Source organism: Pongo abelii, chromosome 5 (assembly GCF_028885655.2).
Source record: "Pongo abelii isolate AG06213 chromosome 5, NHGRI_mPonAbe1-v2.0_pri, whole genome shotgun sequence".
In the NCBI taxonomy this organism is placed as follows: domain Eukaryota; kingdom Metazoa; phylum Chordata; class Mammalia; order Primates; family Hominidae; genus Pongo; species Pongo abelii.
In genome coordinates, this window is record NC_071990.2 from 122722788 (window position 1) to 122737058 (window position 14271).

Sequence of the window (14271 nt, forward strand, 5' to 3'; positions counted from 1 at the left end):
ACTGCCGCAACGGTGTGCATAAATGTCCTGGCTGATGATCTCAAGAGCATCAACAATGCCGAAAAGAGAGGCAAATGCTAGGTTCTTATTAGGCCATGCTCCAAAGTTATTGTCTGGTTCCTAACTGTGATGATGAAGCATGGTTACATTGACAAATTTAAAGTCACTGATGATCACAGAGCAGGGATAATTGTTGTGAACCTCACAGAAAGTCTAAACCAGTGTGGAGTGATCGGCCCTAGATTTGATATGCAACTCAAAGATCTAGAAAAATGGCAGAATAATTTGCTTCCATCCTGCTAGTTTAGGTTTGTTTTACTGACAACCTCAGCTGGCATCATGGACCACAAAGAATCAGGATGAAAACACACAGGAGGGAAGATCCTGGGAATTTTTTCTAGAGGTGTAATCCATATTTACAAAGAAAATTCCTCTTGAGAAGAAAAGATTTATTCTGCCTCTCCCGAAAATTTTAGTTCAACGACATCCATCAGGTTTTAGCTGTTCTTCATCTTTTTGGTTACCAAACCTGTTTAAGTCTTTAGCACTTTTCCTTTGCTTGCTCACATCTGATCTCCCTCAGCTATTTGGTCAGTCTGTTAGGCTCTTTCAGAGACAAACCAGCAAGTGATAGAAAGTACAAAAGTTGGCTGGGTGTGGTGGCTCACGCCTGTAATCCCAGCACTTTGGGAGGCCGGGATGGGCGGATCATGAGGTCAGAAGTTCGAAACCAGCCTGGCCAACATAGTAAAACTCTGTCTCTACTAAAAATACAAAAAAATTAGCCAGGCATGGTGGTGGGCACCTGTAATCCCAGCTATTAAGGAAGCTGAGGCAGGAGAATCGCTTGAACCTGGGAGGTGGAGGTTGCGGTGAACCAAGATCATGCCATTGAACTCCAGCCCGGGCAACAGTGCAAGACTCCATCTCAAAAAAAAAAAAAAAAAAAAGAAGTACAAAAGTTGATTTGTTTGTTCATTTTTACAATGTGCCAGTCTTTTCTTATATTACATCTCTGCTGTGTCTTTTCTCTCTGGTCACACCAGATGCAAACAATAGCCGTTTTCCAACGATAGAGACCACACACAAATCAGCCTAGTGGTTTATTTCCAATATTGCTGGGTTAGGTGTGTCTCCTTCTAAGTCCATAGGTCATTGAAAAATACGGCCCTCCTTATGGGAATTCAAAGACATGGTTGAGCTGCCTCATGGAAAACTGGGCTTCGTGCCAAAGCTTGTGAGGACACAGGCTGCCTCGTCTCTTGCTCCTCCCTCAGATACTGCCTGGCGCTAGGGAGAATGAATTATTTTACCTGAACTCTAATGCACTGGACAAATTTGCTCCTCCAACAGTATTGGTGTGACTGAAGAAAGGACAACAGGGCAGCCAGTGGTCCTGTTAAGAACTGTATCAAATCCACCAACAGTCACAGCCTCACTAATGTAATTTACCTCTGAGATTATTTGGACTAATCTAATCTCATGCCCTACAGCCCTGATTCATCTGCCTGGAAGTCTTTTCCCCCCTCTTACTTTTCTCACTTTCTTCAGGTCTCTGATTAAAAGTGACCTTCCAGAGAGACCTTCCTATTCATTCTATATAAAATAGCAGAACCACATCCTTCTGTCCTCTTAACCTGCTTTATTTTTCTTTACAGCCAACACCTTATTTTTCTCGTTGTCTGCATCCTTTTATTAGAATATAAAGAACAGGGGATTTCATGTTTGCTACTGATGTATCTCCATCACCTAAAACAGTGCCAGAAATGTTATTGATGCTCAAAATATAACTGTTGAGTGAAGAAATAAATGAGATTCTTGTGCAAATTGTGGACTCATATGCATCGTCTTTATTTGGAAATCTGGCTGTTTTATTATTCCATATGTAGACAGAATAAGGAATAAGAGAAAAGCCAGGATATGTGCTCAAGCTACGTTATGTCTGAATGTTCCCGTAATGGGCCATGTGAACATTTTTTAAAAATCCAATCTTTTTTTATTTCCTAGGGGATAAAATAAGTTCGTGTGCACTCCCAGCCAAAGATGGCATATTGAACACATGTACCTGTTTTTATTTGCTCTTTAAACCATTCTAAAGTGACAATAGAAGTTTTTGAGGGTATAAATTCACAAAAGGAAGCAGAATAGATACAGAGATTATAGTTATAACATTTCATAATCTAGCAATCAAATACATAAGAAGAAATGACTCAGCAAAACTGAGAAAAACTAATTTTAAAGTAGCAGAGGAAGAAGCCAATAGCTAAAGTGGTTTAAGTCACAGAATTGCCCAAATGCTCAGAAACTAGCTATCCCAGATACTTGTAGAAATAGGGATAATCCCAGCTATATCTTTAAAAAAAAACTGAGGATATAGTCTTTGAAGAAATAACCAGAGAACTTTAGACTTGAGAACTAGAGTTGGGGCAGGAAAAGTGCACTCAAAACAAAGATATTATACAAGTATATATGTAATCACAGCTGAGGCCGCCCCTCTATCTTCCTCTCTTTCCTTGGTAGCCAGCCACAGTTCCCCAGGTCTTTACTCTCTGTGCAGCAAACACATAGAGTCTTCTCTGAGAACTTGACTGGTCCAAAAAGAAAAATTAAGCATCCCAAACAGATCATCCTACAATAACATTCACAGTCCATATGCTATATTGTTCTACTGCTGACTTGGGTAGGTTGGGAGTTACATGTTTCTTTCTGTTTTTGGTTCTGAGTGAGAACTAGTCATGAGAAAAAAAAACTTACATGAAATTTAGGGATGGAGATTAAGCAATGGTCATTACTCTCTTAAGAATTCCACAGTTAAATGTAATGCTGGAAAAGTGCAGAGTTGCCTTGCAGATTCCAGCTTATCTTTCCATATCCTCAACTCCATGTCATGTTCTTCTTCCCATCTATAGGCCCTGGTAACAAACAGCATTCCCAGGCTCATCACCAGATACCTGGTGGCAAACCTACAGTGATAGTACAGAGGTAAGAGTTTCCCACAGTCTTCCCCTTGACCTTTTGTTTGAAGTCCCGCTCCGGTGACTGGACATGCTAGGCTTCTTAGATTTCCCTAGAGACCCTGATTTTTCCACCCACTTCCGTGCTGAAGAAGACTTGCTGATGAAGTTTTATCTGATCTGCTAGTCCTTCACTTCCCTAGCTCACCCCACAAATATTTAGGTCTAATTCCTATGACAAATCCCTTAATATTTATAGAGGTTCTGCTTCCCTATTGGACACTGACTAATAGTATCCACAAGCCATATTCAGGTGCTTAGTTTTCAGTCACCTTTTAAAATGCCCTCATGCTTTTTAATTGCCTTGACAAAGCTACTATCATGAATCTCCTTTGAGAGAAAAGAGGCAATATTACAGACACACACAAAAAGACTGGATTTTATTATAAATAAATATTTAGCCAACAGAGAAAGCTCTTAGGAATTAAAAATCTCAGAGTAAAAATGAAATACTTATCAGAAGAACTGGAATATAATATTGAATCTATCTCCAGAAAATAGAAAAACAAATAAATAAAGAGATGAAGAAGACAAAAAATATTTTAGAAATAGAATACTAGTCCAGAGAACCCAATTATTTGAAAACACAGAGTTTGACAAAGAGAAGAAAGAGGAAAGAGAAAGGAAGACATCAACAATGAAATAACTCAATCTAAGTTGTCAGAACTGAAGAGTTTCTAGATTAAAATGACTCATATACTGTCAAAAAAATTGATGAAAATAAACCCACATCAAGATACATCATTTGAAATTCCACAACACAGGAGAAAGATGATCCTAGCACCTTCTGGAGAATAAACACTGGTTACATGCAAAGAATTAGAAGTAAAAATGGGTTTAGGCTTCTACATTTCAATACCAGAGCAATGTCTTTAAATTTTGAAGGAAAAATCTTTCCCATATACAAATTCTATACCTTTTTACAAAGGAAGGTAGACCTTCACATCTGGTCAAGTAAGAACTTTACTCCCATTCATCCTTTTAGGGAGCTACTAGAGAAAACGGTCAACCTAAGAGAGAAATTAAACCAAGAGGGAGAATTCATGGCACAGAACAAAAAGGAGAGGTGATAAGAATCTAGGTGATGCTAAAGGGAGAACATGTACTATGCAAGGAGAGTACCCAGCAGATTGAAAAGTATAAAAACAGCACAAACACATACATATATATATATACACATTCATATATATAGACACACACATACATATATATACACTCACACATGTATACATATATGTACATACACATACATATATATGTACATACACATACACATAGATATATATGTACATACACATACATATACATATATATGCACTCAAAACAAAGATATTACACAAGTATATACATAATCACAGCTGAGGCCACCCCTCTATCTTCCTCTCTTTCCTTGGTAGCCAGCCACAGTTCCCCAGGTCTTTACTCTCTGTGCAACAAACAGATAGAGTCTTCTCTGAGAACTTGACTGGTCCAAAAAGAAAAATTAAGCATCCCAAACAGATCACCCTACAATTATATTCACAGTCCATATGCTATATTGTTCTACTGCTGACTTGGGTAGGTTGGGAGTTACATTTTTCTTTCTCTTTTTGGTTCTGAGTGAGAACTAGTCATGTACATACACATACATATATGTGTGTGTGTCTATATATACGTGTGTGTGTGTGTGTCTATATATATGAAGGGCATAGATACTCTTCTTTCCACAATGCACAGATAATATTTTGAAAATAATACAACCATTGCTTTTGTTGAAGAGATCCACAATATTGATGATGTATAGCAGAGATTGAATGATGTGTCAATGAACACATCATTGACATGAATTGTTATATCAAGCCTAGTGCCTCTCTTTTAACCTGTGTCTTAGCCAAAGACTTCTGATTCCTGCAGAGTATAATGCATAAAATACACACACACACACCACACCACACAAAAATTTGTGCAAATGACAGGATTTAGGTTGATATAATAATTGATACATAGATATGGATATATATAGAATATCCTCAAAAGTTAGATATTACAAAAAGCTGGTAACAGTTCTCGCAATCCTGAGAGTAGGAAACAAGTTGATTGAGGGGGAGGGAATGTGAGGAAGACCGACTTTTCTCTTCTCAGTTACCACTTTTTTGCTTCTAAATTTTTTGTTGTGTATATATTACCTATATATAATTAATAAAACATTCTCCTCCCCCCACAAAGAATAACTTATTTATTTATTTATTTATATTTATTTATTTATTTATTTATTTATTTATTTTTTTTTGAGGCAGAGTTTTGCTCTTGTTGCCCTGGCTGGAATGCAATGGCAAGGTCTCGGCTCACTGCAATCACTACCTCCCAGATTCAAGCGATTCTCCTGCCTCAGCCTCCCAAGTAGCTGGGATTACAGGTGCCTGCTATCACACCCAGCCAACTTTTTATATTTTTAGTTGAGACAGGGTTTTACCCCATTGGGCAGGCTGGTCTCGAACTCCTGACCTCAGGTGATCTGCCCGCCTTGGCCTACCAAAGTGCTGGGATTACAGACATGAGCCACCGCGCCCAGCAGAATTACTTTAGACTTCTCAATGGCCAGTGGAAGATAGAAGGCCATGGAATAATGACTTTAAAATTCTAAAGAAGAATTATTACAATCTAGAATTCCATATATAGTTACACAATTAGGTATTAGACAGAATAAAGGTAATTAGATATTTTTAAGCAAAATAGCCTCAAAATATACTTCCTGGTACAATTTCTCAGAAAATTAGTAGAAAATATGTTTTAACGATTGAATAAATAAACCTAGAAAAACAAAGATATAGTATATGGAAAATGGAAAATATAACCCATGAGAAGGACAAAGGGAATCCTCAGATGAAGGGCAATCCCCAGATAAACACTGTAAGCCAAGTCTAGCAGATATTCAACCTAGATTACAACAGCTCAGAAATCTCAGAGAGATTGCTTCCAAAAGTTGAAATTAGTAGGGCACCTGGTGGACCTGAAATCCAGAGACATCTTAGGATGTGTCATTCCTGGTCCTGCTTGCTCTCAGATCTATTTCCTGCCAATTCTCTGCTCTGCTCTGTGTTTCAGGGAGGGATGTTCCCTGCAGGTTGGCTTTCTTGGGCTTCTACGTTAGTACATTTCTGACTGAGACCACTGGTAACAGTTTGGAAAAGAGGAAAGGAAGGAAAACTAGGTTATTTTCTAAATCTCTTTCTTGGGCAACTCCCTTAGTATTATAAGTTTCCTTTTTTTTTTTTTTTTTTTCTTGAGGCAAACTGTCACTCTGCTGCCCAGGCTGGAGTGCAGTGGCTTGATCATGGCTCACTGCAGCCTCAACCTCCCAGGCTCAGGTAATCCTTCCACCTCAGCCTCCCGAGTACCTGGGACTACAGGTGCACACCACCACACCCGGCTAACTTTTTAATTGTTTGTAGAGATGGGGTTTCCCTATGTTGCCCAGGCTGGTCTCAAACTTCCGGGCTCAAGCAATCCTCCTGCCCCATCCAAAGTGCTGGGATTATAGGTATGAGCCACCAGACCCAGCCTAAGTTACCATTTTGACTCCATCTATCGCTGGATATTAATGCTATGGCTTCAGACACCTCTTTTCTCCTTTTTCTCTCAAACCTAGAGAGAAAAGCTACTGATAGCATTCTGCTGTTACCAAAGTGTTTAGTTACTTCACTGCCCCACTTTAACTTCTCGCCTCCTCCCTGCATTGCAGTTCCTTAAATTCAATTCCTTTGTTGTAAATTCTTTTTTTTTTCCAGTTTGAGAAATTAATGTGTATCAGTGATATAAGTTTCAGATACATTTCCAACATTTCATGTGGCTTTTTCTTAGTTGTCCTTGATTTACAATGTGCAGGGATGTATTTATTTCTGCAGTTGCATTTATCAATCTCTTCTATGGATTCCGATTTCCCCCACTGAGTTTATTAAAACAAATCCCCCTGCTTTTCCTTCTGGGTCCCTTCTCTGGACTTAACCTCCATGCTGAATACCCCCTCTCCTTCCAGCCCTGAAGGTCTGTTCTCCCTTTTCCCTGGATGTGCACAGGCCTTGGTCATCTTTGCACTCTCTGTTACTCCTTCTTGGAAAACCCCTCTACCCCTTATCATCTAGCCTCCCAGGATCATCCTTCACATCTTACTTCAGATGTGAAGTAGCTGTGCCTCCAGGAAGCCCTCCTGGACCACACCATGTACTGCTTCATTTACATTTACTGATTTACATCGTCATCCCCAGGCCTTGTGCAGCCTGAGTCACCTCCATCATGTGTCATGTGGCCTTGTGAGCACCTGTTCCTAAATCCCCACTCCTCACCAGACTCTGAATTGCCTGGAATGAGCCCCTGTCAGAGGCATGGTGATAAGTCAGTAAACTAGTGTCAGGTGAGGATATGGATAGAGAAAAAGAACGTTCAGGGTCAACCTGGATGCTAAGTGTCAGTAACAGCATTGAAGAGGGTGTGGAATATGGGTCTAATCTGGCATCTTATCTGGGTGTCCTGTGAAGCCTGAGACCTCTGTACTTTCTGAGGCCTCAAGTAAGCTGAACAAGGCCCATCAGTGCAGAGACCAAACTATATCACCCTTCACAGAGAAACTGGGGCCTGAGCCAGGCTCTGGGCTGCTGCTCACTCCTCTCTTTGGATCCATCTCATAGTCTCTCTTTCTCTCAGTCTATGTCTGTGTGTTTGAATCTGTCCCTCTATTTGCTCTTCTTTGGCATTCTCCTTCCTTCTCAATGTCTTTGTCACTCTGACCCTCTGTCTCTTTCCTTCCAGAATCCATAACCCTGAAAAATGATTTATCACTTCACTTCAGGTCCTGGAAGGACAGTCTCTGCACCTGGTCTGTGTTGTCAATAGCAATACTCCAGCCAGGCTGAGCTGGGCCGAGGAGAGCCTGACCCTGAGCCCCTCCCAGTCCAACACTGGGGTGCTAGAGCTGCAAGCGCACCTCAGAGATGAAGGAGAATTTACCTGCCAAGCTCAGAACCCTCTGGGAATAGCAGAGCTCCTTGACGCTCTCCCTGCAGAGTGTCAAGGGGCTACATGCCAGACTGCAGCCTCCCACAACCTGCAGCTCCCAAGTGGCTAAGCAAGTGGGCCCCTGGGGTCACCCAGGGAAATAGCAGTGTGCTCAGCCCAGATTCAAAGTCAGCTTTAAGGCCTGGACTCACACTGAGGCCAGAGCCCTCTGTTTACTGCTGGTCAGTCTTGAGAGGGGTTGAGGTGAGGCCTGGACTGACATGTTCTTACATCCAGGGATTCAGGAAGGATCTGGAGAATAAATGTCCAAGTCTTTTAGGAACAGGAAAAACAAGGTATTGTGGTTTAGCAAGTGAATCTGCCTTGTCCCATTTTTCCCAGTAAAACCAGGGCCCATGGTGGAGGTGTTTATTTTGGCCATCGGGGAGGCAGCTGTGAAGATCTCGTTTCTCTGTCTCTGCCTCATCTTCCTCAGGCGAGTGCTGCCCCAGGACCAAAGCAGGAGGTGTGGGGCAGGAAGGGACATGATGCTGAATTTGAGTCCTAGTGCTGGAGGGACCTGAACCAGTCAAGAGGGCCCAAGGCCAGCAGTTGAGTTGTGATGAGAATTCCGCATGGGCCAGTTGTTGTCTGTCCCCAACTCTGGGTGAGAGTCCAACTCTCATCATGGAGGTCTTGGAGGTTAGGCCTGCTCTCTCCGCCTCAGTCCCTTCCAGCCCCTTAGCAGGGCACAGGGAAGTGAGTTTGCTGCTCTCTACACCCCAATCTGGCCACACTGACAGGCCCTGGGCCCTTCACTTATTGTCAGGTCCTGCAGTAGGAAGGCAGCAAGGGCAGCAGCAGGTGTGGAGGCTGCAAACACTGTCACGGGCTAATCTCTCAGATAAGTGTCATGGAGGTCTCACCCTCCAACATCCCACTAGACACCTCTCCCTAGATGGCTCCTAGGATTGCTCCACTCAACGTGGCCAAAGTTGAACCCACCATCTACCCACCCCCAACCAACTTTCTCTGCTGGGATCCACATCTCACTGATGACACAGTGACCCCCTCTTTAAAGTCATAACAAGGGTGTGGTTCTCCACCTTGAGCTTCCTCCCTCCCTTCTCCATGTCCCGTAGATCACTAATTCTTGTCCCTCCTTCTCCTAAGCAGGGCTCATCTTGGAGCCCTTTTCTCCATCCTAATCCTGGTCATTCCTGGAGCCTCACCTCTTCTCTGGTCACTGAACCCTCCTGACTTCCTGCCTCTATCTCTCCCCAACACAGGCCTCCACATAGAGCTTCCAGATGCCTCCGTGTCCAGTTCCTCCACAGTTTGAATGGCCATGTTTCTTTTCCATTGCTGTAGAATGAGGTGCAAACACTACAGCACAGTCTGTTGCCTGCGAGACTCTGCTTCCAAATGGTACACAAATGGCCAAAGAGCACATGAGAAGATGCTCAACATCATTAGTCATTTGACAAATGCAGATCAAAACTGTAAAGGAGATGCTACTTCACACTAATTAAGAGAGCTGTACTATTTTCCCATTGCTTCTGTAACAAATTACCCCATCATTAGTGGTTTGAAACACCACCACTTACTTCCTTACAGTTCTGCAGGTCAGAAGGATGAAACAGGACTCACTGGACTATAAAATCAAGGATGGTTCCTTCTGGATGCTTTTTGAAGCAAGGGTTTTATTGTTGGGTCTGCAGGCTATACAAGAAGCATAGTGGCTTCTGCTTTTGCTCGGCTTCTGGGAAGGCCTCAGGAAACTTAAAATCATGGCAAAAAGTGAAGGGGGAGCCAGCACTTCACATGGCTAGAGAAGGAGGAAAAGCTTTGTTGTAAATTCTTAAAATGGTTTCATTTTTCCTGGTGAGATGTATGGTTGAATTACAAAGAAATACCTAGAAATCTAAGAAAAACAATAAAGCAAAATAATTAATAGCAAGGAACAAAATTTGTGTAAGAAAGAGAAGGTTCTTGGCCAGGTGCAGTGGCTCACACCTGTAATCCCAGGACTTGGGGAGGCTGAGGTGGGTGGATCATGAGGTCAGGAGTTCACAACCAGCCTGGCCAACATGGTGAAACCCTGTCTCTACTAAAAATACAAAAAATTAGCCAGGCACGGTTGTGAATGCCTGTAATTCCAGCTACTTGGGAGGCTGAGGCAGGAGAATCACTTGAACCCAGGAGGCGGAGGTTGCAGTGAGCTAAGATCACGCCATTGCGCTCCAGCGTGAGTGACAGAGCAAGACTCCACCTTGAAAAAAAGAAGAAGAAAGAGAAGGCTCTCATTTTTTACTATACGGTTTAGCACTTACTTTTATTTAAATGATCAAAGTAATATATAATTAATATTTGCTCTAACAAAGATTAGACTCACTTTTCATAACCCAAACCCTACAACATGATAGACCAGATCATAGAATTTCTCCCATAGAGCAAAAAGATACTCCTATTTATAATAATAAGATAAGTCTTGCAGCTCTGTTGAGAAAAGGAGAATATGATGTACAGGAAATTAAAGAAAAGCTCTTCCTTTCTAGTGAGAGGGGTAGAGGAAGGAAGGTAGAGAGAAAAAAGAAAAGGGAGAAAGGAAGTATGGGACATATAACACGTGGATCCTGATATACTTTTCTCCAGTCTTCTTTCCAAAGAACACAGATATATTGGGTAAACTCCAAATGAGGAGATCTGGCCCCTTCTCTATCTTTGGGACTTTGGAAAGAGACTGCCTCTCAAAACTGGAGAGAGAAGCATACCACGTAAATTTGATAGCAACTCCGAGTTCTATCTGAGAGCTTGTCAGAAGTAGCTGCTGTAATTAGGATGAGAGTTCTTGGAGCTGGGGTTTGAAGGGCAGAACACTCTTGGAGTTCAGACAGTACTAAAGGGGTGCCAAGGTGGAACCAAATCAATGGAAAGAGAACACAAAGTCCTCACTGAGTTGAGGACAAAGAGAACACAAGCTCATGGCCATAATTGTCAGCAATAAATAGCATCAATGGAGACAGCTCATAAATGAATTAAACCAGCCAGTGCACCCCCCACCCACAAGGACCAGCCTGGGGTCAAGGAGACTAGTTTCCCTTAATTCTGTCAATAACCCCAACTAATAATTTCAACACACTGCAAAAGATGCTACTAGTGGTCCAGTAACCCCACTATTCTTCCAAAAGATGCTACTTGGGGAGGAACCCAGAAGGGAAGCAGAATCCTAAAAGAACCTGAGTAATATAAGATAAACGAAGTTACCTAAAGAGAAAAATTATGTTTGGATACTACTGCTTCATGCTAACTTGGGCTATAATTGGTTTATATATATTTTCTGACTACCTAGAGATAAAAAGAAGCACATATGAGTTGTTGTAGTCCATTGGCAACCTCACAATACAGAAATTTAGCTACAATGTGACAATTGTATTCATGAGAATACTGAAGCACAGAGGGCTTAAATGTCTTTGCCAAGGTTAAAGCTGAAAATAGAATGATGATTTCAACTACAGTCGACCTTAGTAAAAAGCGGATCCTCTTTACCAAATAAGAGTACCTTGATCCCTCAGCAAAGGCTCTTTTTCCTGCACTTTCACTGTCCAGCCACTACCTTTCTTTTCCTACCCCAACTTCTAGTTAATGATACAGCTCTTCATTCTGCTCATGACCATGTGTCTGATGTTTACTACAGATACAATTAGCTTAAAGTTTGCTTAAAGTTACAGATAAAAAAAACTAACAAGTTACTTTACATCAGGCCATCTATAAAAACAAATGAAAGAGGAACTCACAGTCACTTGTAGACTCTGAACAGATGTCTTTGGCAAGAATAGAATGTAGAAAGGAGAAAATTCCAAACCACGAATTTTCAAAACTGCCACTTGGACAGTTCTGAGAAAACTGATACAGCTTCCCCATTTTTAAATTTATAATTACAGTAAAAGTCTGGTGAAAATACAAGTCAAGAATATATCAGCTGACAAGATAATATTTTCAACAAGAATGACCACTCAGACTTTTGATGTTAGAATCTATGATGGTTGAAATAGAAAGGTAGCTAATTCAAGATGTGCAGGGATGCTGAACAGGAGGCATTCTACAGCACCCATCACTTGACCTCCTTTCAGAATTTGTGGTGCTCCTGGGTATCAAAGATCTAATTATTTTAATCATTATTCTTTCTGTGGGTTTTAAAATAATTAATTTGTTTCCTATTCAGTCTAAGCTCTCAAGAAAACTGTGGAGTCTTGTCATAATACTTTGTAATTTATAACTTTCCTTTAGTTATATTGTTTCCTGATATTCTCACAATACTTCATGTGATAGATGATAGAGATGAGAAACTGTGGTTCCAAGAATTCAAGCAATTTCTGCAAGGCCCCATTACTGGAACATGAGGAGCTGGGATTCCAAACCCAGTCTTCCAACTGCAAATCCCTTTCCACTCTAATTCCTTCCTGAATTTATCTGATTTACAGCAGGGCAATGACTCCCAAACCTTAACTCTGCCCTAGGAAATTACTCATACTTTCTCTTTATCATCAAAAGGGAGTCTGTCAAGAATCAGTGTCAAAAATTCTTAATCTGGTGAACTGTATTGCTCTTCTAAATTTAACTCTACACCAAATTATGCATAGAAAGAGATTCTTTGGACTGCAGACCTGAGATTCTGAAATTTTCTATAGTGCCTAACAGAACTTTTTGATCCATCACATTTAGTCACATCAATCATATCAACTCAAAGAACACACTGTAGAGAAAATAATATAACTTGATTGATGTGAACAGATGTGACATGGGACAATTAAGTTTCAGTTTAAGGACCCAAGGAGAAAAAACACCTGATGCTCTATAAGGTTCACTAAACAAAGACCCCATTGCTAACAGTATAAATAGGATTTATAGGCTTTGTTTTCCCAAGTGGAAGACGGAAGAAATACAATATATGTTAATAGCATAATATGTGTTTATCTACCGTGCATGGGCAGAAAATTCCCCACCTGTCTGAAATCTAATATTTCCTGTGGCATTCTAGAGCCAAGTCTAACCTAGCAATGCTAATCCACAGGGAAAATAATACTGTATGTTAGGAAATAAATTATCATTATTTTACATATGGATGAAAACATTTCAAAATAATTCCATATATTACTTCAAGAAAAATAAGGAATGTTAATAGACTTGAAATGTAAATAATACTTTATTGGGAATATTTTTGAAGCATTTTAGATGGTGAATATTTAAAGGCATTTATATTGATACAAAAGATTATAACCATTCTTTTCAAAGTCTTCTGTTTCTTGAGTTCCACTTCATAATTTAAGTCTAAGTAAAACAAAGATCAAAATATACTGGGAGTTGAGTCCATTCTCCACCTCCCACTGCAAGACCGAGTTGCAGTGGTTCCCATACCTAGCACCATGGCGTGTGTATTGTTTTGTTTTGTTTTGAGACGGAGTCTCGCTCTGTCGCCCAGGCTGGAGTGCAGTGGCGCTATCTCGGCTCACTGCAAGCTCCGCCTCCCGGGTTCACGCCGTTCTCCTGCCTCAGCCTTCCGAGTAGCTGGGACTACAGGCGCCCGCCACCACCCCGGCTAATTTTTTGTATTTTTTTAATAGAGACGGGGTTTCACCGTGTTAGCCAGGATGGTCTCGATCTCCTGACCTCATGATTCGCCCACCTCGGCTTCCCAAAGTGCTGGGATTAATAGGCGTGAGCCACTGCACCCAGCCATAAGTGTGTATTTTTTAATGGAAGAAACAGGAAAACATTTGGTAGTTTTAAGTATATATATATATACATATACACCCACACATACACACATACTATATATATATAGATCTATATCTATATCTATATATACACCCACACATACACACATACTTATATACCTAATATATCTAATATAGGTATATATATCTATATACGAAAACAACAAAAAGAAGACATATAGGTATATGTGTATATATATGTGTGTATATATACACTTGTGTGTATGTATCTACTTGAACATATATATATATATATAATATGCATATACATACTTAAAACTACCGAAGTTTTCCTGTTTTTTTCCCATTAAATATTGAGAAAAGTAACACTTGTATCTTATATATCTTATTAGAGAGAATAATAATTTATAATCAATCTAATGTTTTTAAAGCATATCTTTATTTTCTCTTTTTAACATTTCTCTGTTTCTTATCTCTAATACTCTTTCCCTTTTTTTCAGTCATCCTTCTCAGGTTAAATAATCCTCTTTTTATTTGGCTTTCCTCCC

The 14271-nt window shown here is 40.5% G+C and overlaps 1 pseudogene; it reads left to right on the top strand.

Moving 5' to 3' along the window:
• Nucleotides 1-438, top strand: LOC112133824 (small ribosomal subunit protein uS8-like; annotated as a pseudogene).
• The last annotated feature ends 13833 nt before the right edge of the window (nucleotides 439-14271 follow it).